Genomic DNA, 8,559 nt, shown 5'->3' on the forward strand with positions numbered 1-8,559 from the left:
GGCCTCCCAAAAACAACAATGACTGCTGCAACCGAAAAAATAGCCAGGCGTTGTGGTGGGCGCCTGTGATCCCAGCTACTTGGGAGGCTGAGGCAGGAGACTCGCTTGAGCCCAGGAGTTGGAGGTTGCTGTGAGCTGTGATGTCACTGCACTCTACCCAGGGGGACAGCTTGAGGCTCTGTCCCCCCCCCAAAAAAAAAGAAGAAAAAAAAATTAATGTTGCTTGGGTGTGTTGGCTTACACGTATAATTCTAGCATTTTGGGAGATGTAGATAAGAGGATTGCTTCGAGGCCTGGAGCTTGAGACCAGCCTGACATAGTGAGACATTTACTCTACAAAATATAAATTAAAAAAAATTAACTGAGCATGGTAGTATGTGCCTGTCTGTATTCCTAGTTACTTGGAAGGCTGAGATGGGAGGATTGATTGAGTCTTAGCTGTTTGGGGTTGTAGTGAGCTATGATTGGACCGTTGTACCACAGCCTGGCTGGCAGAATGAGACTATTTCAAAGAACAAAAGAAACATGAAACAGTTAAATGTTTAATATTGAGCTATGTAACTTAGTGGAGTTACAATAAGGTACTCTTAAAAAATTTTGATTTTCTTCATCCTTTAGAAGTTGTTACTTTTCATAAAATAAAAAAATTAGATTATGATTAGCCAAAAATTGGGTGAGAATAAAAATGCAATGCATGTTCTGATTTACTATTGTGTTGATTACATATTGCAAGATAGAGATTATCCTGTCTTTCCAAATTAGGTTAGAAATTAAAGATTTGTTGGAAAAATTTAAACAACAGGCGAAAATTAGGTTTTTTTTTCCAGTTATTTTTGTTTTTGAAACAGTCTTATTCTGTTGCCCAGGCTGGAGTGCTGTGTCGTCAGCTGAGCTCAGAGTAACCTCCAACTGCTGGGTTGAAGCTATTCTACTGTCTCAGGCTCACAGGTAGCTGGGACTTCAGACAAGGGTCACTATGATGGCTAATTTTTCTATTTTTAGTAGAGACAGGGTCTTACTTGTTGCTCTGGTTGACTTTGAACTCCTGAGCTCAAGCAATCAATCCTTTGGCCTTGGCCTCCTAGACTGCTGAGATTATAGGTGTGAGCCACCACACCCAAAGTTGGCCCAGTTTTTCCAATTTTTTTCCTGATGTCATTTTTTGCTTATATCTCACATATCTGTGAATATCTGATTGACATATTAGACTTATTTCTGCAGTTTTTTGATAGATTGCTTCTACCAAGGCTGATGAGATAAAGGCCTTATTCGTAGTATATACTTAGCTCTACTACATTTAAAACAGAAAAAGGAACAATCAATGTATTGTATCCCACATATGCATGAATATATTCATGATCTATGTGTATTTGACTTAATTAAAAAACAGAAAAAGGAAAAAATGTTCACCAAAGAGGTAGGTTAGTATGTACTGTTTATATACTTCATGAGTATGCACGTGTGATATCTGGTTCTATAATGCAGATTCTAACATTGTGCTGTATGGTTTTTGCTGCATTATAGATGTTCCTTTAAATGCTCAATGATAAAAATTTAAAATTACTAAGATGGAGAATAAATCTGTTATATATAGGCATATACGTTTTGATTTGGGATTATAAAAATGATGATGCAAGATAAGGATATTGAAAGCATTTATAATTAATCAGTGGGAAAATCACTGTTGGTCTGTGTGACCTTTAAAAATTTTTGTCAAAACATGAAAAACTCACAGTTGGTTATAAATGTATAGAGAAGTTTAAAAAATAAAACTGAGATTTTTATAGTACATTGTAATTTAAAAATATCAAAATTAGAGTATTTTATTTCTTTGTAAAAAAATCTATGAGGAGTAATTTGAACAGTGGTTGCCTCATATAACTTAAAATCATGTACTGAGGCCGGGCTTAGTGGCTCATGCCTTGTAATTCTAGCACTCTGGGAGGCCAAGTGCGTGGATTGCTCGAACTTAGGAGTTCGATACCAGTTCAAGCAAGAGTGAGACCCCATATTTACTAAAAAATAGAAAAACTAGCTGGGCATTTGGTGGGTACTGGTAGTCCCAAGTACTTAGGAGACTGAGGCAAGAGAATCGCATGAATCCAGGAGTTTGAGGTTGCTGTGAGCTGGGATGATGCCACGGTATTCTACCCAGGTGACAGAGTGAGACTCTCTCTTTAAAAAAAAGTCATATATGGCTCTGTGTGTAGCTCAGGGGGTAGGGTGCCAGCCACATACACTGAAGGCCAGCGGATTCGAGCCTAGCCTAGGCCTGCCAAAACAACAGTGACAACTGCAACCAAAAAATAGCCGGGCCTTGTGGCGGGTGACTGTAGTCCTAGCTACTTGGGATGCTGAGGCAAGAGAATTGCTTAAGCCCAAGAGTTGGAGGTTGCTGTGAGCTGTGATGCCATGACACTCTATCGAGGGCAACATAATAAGACTCTATCTCAAAAAAAAAAAAAAAATACTTAGAATCTTTTCTATGCTGAATGCTGTACTCTTTTCTAGCTTTAGATCAGCTTGTAACATGTGCTCTGTGTTGTGAAATATCTCTGAAAGTTGCATTAGTGGTTAATGTAAAGCTTTTTTTTTTTTTTGGCCAGTGTCACTTCCTTTGAACATCTTCAGTCTTTTTTTTTTTTTTTTTTGAGACAGAGCCTCAAGCTGTCCCCCTGGGTAGAGTGCCATGGCTTCACTGCTCACAGCAACCTCCATCTCCTGGGCTCAAGCGAGTCTCCTGCGTCAGCCTCCCAGGTAGCTAGGACCACAGGCGCCCGCCACAACGCCCGGCTATTTTTTTTGGTTGCAGCCATTATTGTTGTTTGGCAGGCCGGGGCTGGATTCGAACCCGCCACCTTAGATGTATGTGGCTGGCGCCTTAGCCGCTTGAGCCACAGGTGCCAAGTCGTCATCGTCAGTCTTAATTCTTTTTGTCACACTACTTTTTGTCATTTATGTTGAGATATTTTAAAATTGTTAAATAGAAAAAGTGAAATCTAATAAGTCACATTTCCCTTTTAGAAGTCTCTTTTTGGGGTTTATGTATTAGTTCCTTTTCTCTTTTTTTTTCCTCTTAAAAAATTTATGGGCTCTGTGCCTATAGCTCAGCAGCTAAGGTGCCAGCCACGTACACTGGGGCTGGCAGGTTCGAACCCAGGCCTGCCAAACAACAAAAACAACTATTAAAAAAAAAAAAAATAGCTGGGCGTTGTGGCAGACACCTGTAGTCCCAGCTACTTGGGTGGCTGAAGCAAGAGAATCACTCAAGCCCAAGAGTTTGAGGTTGCTGTGAGCTGTGATACGATAGCACTCTACCGAGGGTGACATAGTGAGGCTCTGTCTCAAAAAAGAAAAAAAAAATTATGGTTCATGTTTTGATTTGACAAAAGCACTTATGTTTCTTACAGTTGGAATAAATAAATAATTGGATTAAATATGAATTAAATATTTATCAAGTGCCTATGTTGTTCTAGGCTCTGTGCTGAGTGCTGGGGCTATTAAGACTAATAAGAGACTAGTACTCGTGCATGTTCTTAGACAAGTTAAAGAAGATATTAATACTATCCTTACAAGGATATGGATAAGGAGCTTATTCATATATGATAAGATACAGAAGGGTCATGCAAGAGAAGGTAGTCTGGGAATGAAAGGAATGAGGAGGTGACATTTTAACCAAGACTTAGAGAGTTAAATGTTGTTCATGTGACCTTGATAGGAAATAGGGTGGTATTCAGAGATAGAGAAGGGGCACTGTAAACAAAGACAAAGGGGGATATCAACCACCAATCAACAGCACATTTGTAAAATTTATTTAAGGATTAGAAAACCAATATTACAGTAATATTGAGATTAGAAAAGGGAAAAATTTCACTAATGATCCTATCACCTAACATAGCTAATTATTTGCTTTTACTTTTTTTTCACATTAACATTTTATATTGTCTTCATCAAAATGTAAATACAATTTTCTATGTTGGTTTTTCTGAGATATCTACTCTTTTTTTTGAGACAGAGTCTCACTAATGTCACTCTCAGTAGAGTGCTATGGCATCATAGTTCAGCAACCTCAAACTCTTGGGCTTAAATGATTCTCTTGCGTCAGCCTCCTGAGTAACTGGGACTACAGGCACCCACCACAAGGCCCTGCTATTTTTTGGTTGCAGTTGTTATTGTTTAGCAGGCCTGGACTGGGCTCAAACCGCCAGCTTTGAGATATCTGGCACCAAGCCGAGATACCTATTCTTATCCGTGTTATATATATGCCTATACTGTCAATATGAGGTGCATATCGATGTTTTGGCCAAAATGGACTGCATATATGACAGCCTATAAAACTTGAGTGGAGCTGAAAAATTTCTATTGCCTAGTGACGTTTTAGCTATTTATTGTATTATACTTTTTATCATTATTTTAGATTATACCCTGACTTATAAAAAAAAGTTAACTGTAACAGCTTCAGGTAGGTCCTTGAGGTATTTCAGAAGACACTGTTACCATAGGAGGTGACAGTTCCATGTATATTATTGCCCCTGAAGACCTTCCTGTGGGACAAGATGTGGTGAAAGATAGTGATATTAATGATCCTGATGCCACGTAGGCTTAGGCTCAGCTGTGTTTTTGTGTCTCAGGTTTGTTTTTTTTTTGTGAGACAGTCTCACTTTTTTGCCCTTGGTAGAGTGCCAGTGGCATCACAGCTCACAGTAACCTCAAACTCTTGGGCTTAAGCGATTCTCCTGCCTCAGGTGCCCGCCACAATGCCCGGCTATTTTATGGTTGTAGTTGTCGTTGTTTGGCAGTCCCGGGCTGGATTTGAACCCACCAGCTCTGGTGTGTGTGGCTGGCACCCTAGCTGGTGAGCTGCAGGCGCCAAGCCTTGTGTCTCAGTTTTTAACAAAAAAGTACGAAAGCAATTTTATTTTTATTTATTTGTTTTCTATTTTTTTAAATTTTTTCTATTCATATACATGTGTTTATTTGGTTTCCACTTTTTGCCTTCACAAAATTAAAAAGGCTTAAAATTTAATAACAATAACAATGTTTAAGATAAGGACTAGAAACAAAAACCTCGTAAAGAACGAATGAAGATAAATACATTCAGAAAATAAATCAGACAATTGCTGCAACCAGATATTGAGCAATAATAATAATAATAGGGCAGTGCCTGTGGCTCAGTGATTAGTGCGCCAGCCCCGTATTCGGAGGGTAGTGGATTCAAACCCGGCCCCAGCCAAACTGCAACAACAACAACAACAAAAATAAATCTTTACTTAAAAAAAAAAAAAATGCAAAAAAAGTAACATTCACGTCAGATAAGAGTATGTCTGAGGTTCAGTATATACAAAAACAATTTTAAAATAGAGAATAGCTTATAGAATAAGGATATAAAAAAAGATCCTTTGTACAGTTATATAATGTGTTTGTGGTTTTTTATTTCTAATTTTATTTAAAGAGGTGGGTCTTGCTATATTGCCCAGGCACAAAGTCCTCAGCTCAAGCATCCATTCCTGCCTCAACTTCCTGAATAGCTGGGATTGCAGACATGTGCCCATGTTTGTGTTTTAAGCTAAGCGTTAATGTTACAAAAGAGACAAAAAGTTTATAAAGTAAAAAAGTTATAGTAAGCTAAGTTAACATATTATTGAAGAAAAAATTTTTTATGAATGCAGTGTAACTTAAGTATATGGTGTTTACAAAATCTACTATAGTAATGTATATACCTCTGAGGACTTTATATTCACTCACCACTCACTGACTCACCCAGAGCAACTTCTTGTCCTGCATGCTCCATTTATAGTAAGTGCCCTATACATGTACCATTTTTTTGAGTTTGGGTCTTTCTCTGTCACCTGTAGTACAGTGGTGCAGTCATAGCTCACTGCCATCCTGAACTCCTGGGCTCAAGTGATCCTCCTGGCTCAGCCTTCCAAGTAGCTAGGACAATAGATTGGTGTCACCATGCCTAAGTTTTTTTTGTTTTGTTTTTACTTTTTGTAAAGACAGGGTCTTGTGTTGCTCAGGTTGGTCTCAGGACTGTTAGCCTCAAGTGATCCTCCAGTCTTGGGCTCTCAAAGTGCTAGGATTACAGGCATGTGAACCATAGCACTTGTCCAGGTGTACCATTTTTTATCTTTATATCTTTTTTTACTGTACCTTTTCTATATTTAGATGTTTAAATACACGAATACTTAACGATTGTGTTACAGTTGCCTACAGTATTTAATACAGTAACATATTATACAGGTTTGTAACCTAGGACCAGTAGTTGTTCTATATAGCTGAGGTGTGCAGTAGGCTATCCCATTTGTTTGTGTAAGCACATTTTATGATGTTTTCACAGAGGCAAAAATCACATAATGCATTTCTCAAACATATCCACATTGTTATATGATGCATGAATGTCTGTAGTTCAAAGTGTTAAAGAGTTTGAATAAGATTTGTTAAATGGAAAGCTGGGCCCTAATCTTCCTTGGCATTTTGTCTTCCTTAGAGATGACCACTTTATATTCTTTTAGTTGTTCTTTGTTATTTCATATTGATTTTTGACTTTTAGCATTGTTTGGCTTCCCACTTCTTTTTTTATTTTATTATTTTTTTAAAATTTATTTCAGGCTCCTTTATTCCATGAATATTTATAGAACATCAACTATTGGCAAAACATTGATATAATCATTGAAGATAATATTGGGACAAATATATCAATTTTATGAGGAAACAAAAACATTATCTACAAATCAATTATGAGATAAGCGTACTCATTACCACCACTCCTAGTAAAGTTGAAGATCCTAGCTAGTGCAATTATGATAACTTAAAAATCCCAATAGTCTGTAAAAAAAATACAAATTTCATTACTTCCAAGTTACTTGCAAGTTACCAAAAACAATAGAAAAATTCAGCAATATAGCTAACTTCAAAATAACTGTACAAAATCAATTATCTTCCTATATAAAAAAGAATTACAAAGTAATATTAGAAAAAGAAAGGTAGCATTGTATCAGCAACCAAAGCTATCAATATAGCTTTAACAAGAGCTGTGCAGTTTTTTTGGAATACATAATCATTTACTACTTGTTTGTTATAGAATACACAAGGCAAAATACAAATAGCAAACAAATTATTTTTTCCTTACTATGTTTTTACCAAAGTCTAAAGAAAAAAGACAACAAATACATATAAATAAAAGTAAAAAATAATTTCTTAAAAAAAAAAACAAATCACGCCAAGTCTTATAGACAGTAAAAATAGAAATACTACTTAATAATGTTCTACTTAGTCTTATTCTACTTAGTCTGGATACCCCTGATAGTAAAATTAGAAAAAATATATTATTATAAAGGGGAAATTACAGACATATTTCACTGATGAATAAGGATACAATATGTTGACTTCCCACTTCTTAGCCTGAGAATTTAGCTTTCTTTCCCCTTCTTCCCCCTTAGTTACTTCCCCTTCTCCTTTTCCTGTTACTTCATCTTACCCACATAGTTATACAGTAATTTTGGTTAGATAAATAAATGTTCAGGTTTACCTTATGTCCACATACATAGGATGCACAGCTGAAGTTACATAGTAAGCTTTGATTACTTTTCTGGTACAACTTTTATTTTCCTTGTAGCTAATAATTGTAGTTTTATTTATGTTTGCCTAGTATTCTAAATCCATATTAGTTATTCAAAACTAAAGTGTCACTAGCTTAAGCTGCCTCTTAATACTATCAGACAGTTTGTTCTAATGTTTCGACTGGTCTTTTTAATGCTTTCAAATTGGACTAGTTATTCTTTGAACCTGTATTGTAGTTATGTTCCTGTGAATTCCCTTACCTTTATCCTGGAGATTCTCCTATACTAGTCCTTTTATCTGTATATCATATCTTTTGCTTTCTCGATTTTTTTTTTTTTTAGTTCATGTCTCTTATTAATTCGTATATAATTACTTGTCTTCTGGTTTGTTGAAACAGTAAGTAAGACAACATTTGCCACAATAATGTCTATCAAAGTGGCTGGCCATAAAAACTCCAGCACCACACTCATCTGAAGGACACTCTTGATGAAGGTATTTTATTTTGCCATTCTCATTGACCTTATACTATTTCAGAACAGCCAGCTTAACCTTCTTTCTCTTATGCTTATTCTTCTTGGGAGTGGTATAAGACTTCTTCCTTTTCTTAGTACCACGATGAAGTCTTAACACAACATGAAGAGAGGACTCCTTTTGAATGTTGTAGTCAGACAAAGTACATCCATCTTCCAGTTGGTTGCCAGGAAAAATGAGTCTTTGCTGATCAGGAGGAATTCCTTCCTTATCCTGGATCTTGGCCTTCACATTTTCTATATTATCTGAGGGTTCAACCTTGAGAGTGATGGTTTTCCCCGTGAGGGTTTTCTTTGTTTTTTCTTTTTTTTTGAGACAGAGCCTCAAGCTGTCCCCCTGGGTAGAGTGCTGTGGCATCACAGCTCACAGAAACCTCCAACTCCTGGGCTCAAGTGAGTCTGCTGCCTCAGCCTCCCAAGTAGCTGGGACCACAGGCGCCCACCACAATGCCTGGCTATTTTTTGG

General features: G+C 36.9%; 1 protein-coding gene and 1 pseudogene across 3 annotated transcripts in view; one reads left to right on the top strand and one right to left on the bottom strand.

Moving 5' to 3' along the window:
- USP32 (ubiquitin specific peptidase 32) overlaps positions 1–8,559 on the top strand; it is a 223,695-nt gene that overhangs the window by 11,057 nt on the left and 204,079 nt on the right. The window lies entirely within an intron of this gene.
- The window catches only part of LOC105887550, a 6,025-nt pseudogene continuing 5,368 nt past the window's right edge, over positions 7,903–8,559 (bottom strand). Inside the window, exon 2 of the transcript XR_002774730.1 lies at positions 7,903–8,396. The product of XR_002774730.1 is annotated as a ubiquitin-40S ribosomal protein S27a pseudogene (transcript). The remainder of the gene's footprint in view (positions 8,397–8,559) is intronic.

This window comes from Otolemur garnettii, unplaced genomic scaffold (genome assembly GCF_000181295.1).
Source record: "Otolemur garnettii isolate 467f Iridium unplaced genomic scaffold, OtoGar3 scaffold00094, whole genome shotgun sequence".
Classification (NCBI taxonomy): domain Eukaryota; kingdom Metazoa; phylum Chordata; class Mammalia; order Primates; family Galagidae; genus Otolemur; species Otolemur garnettii.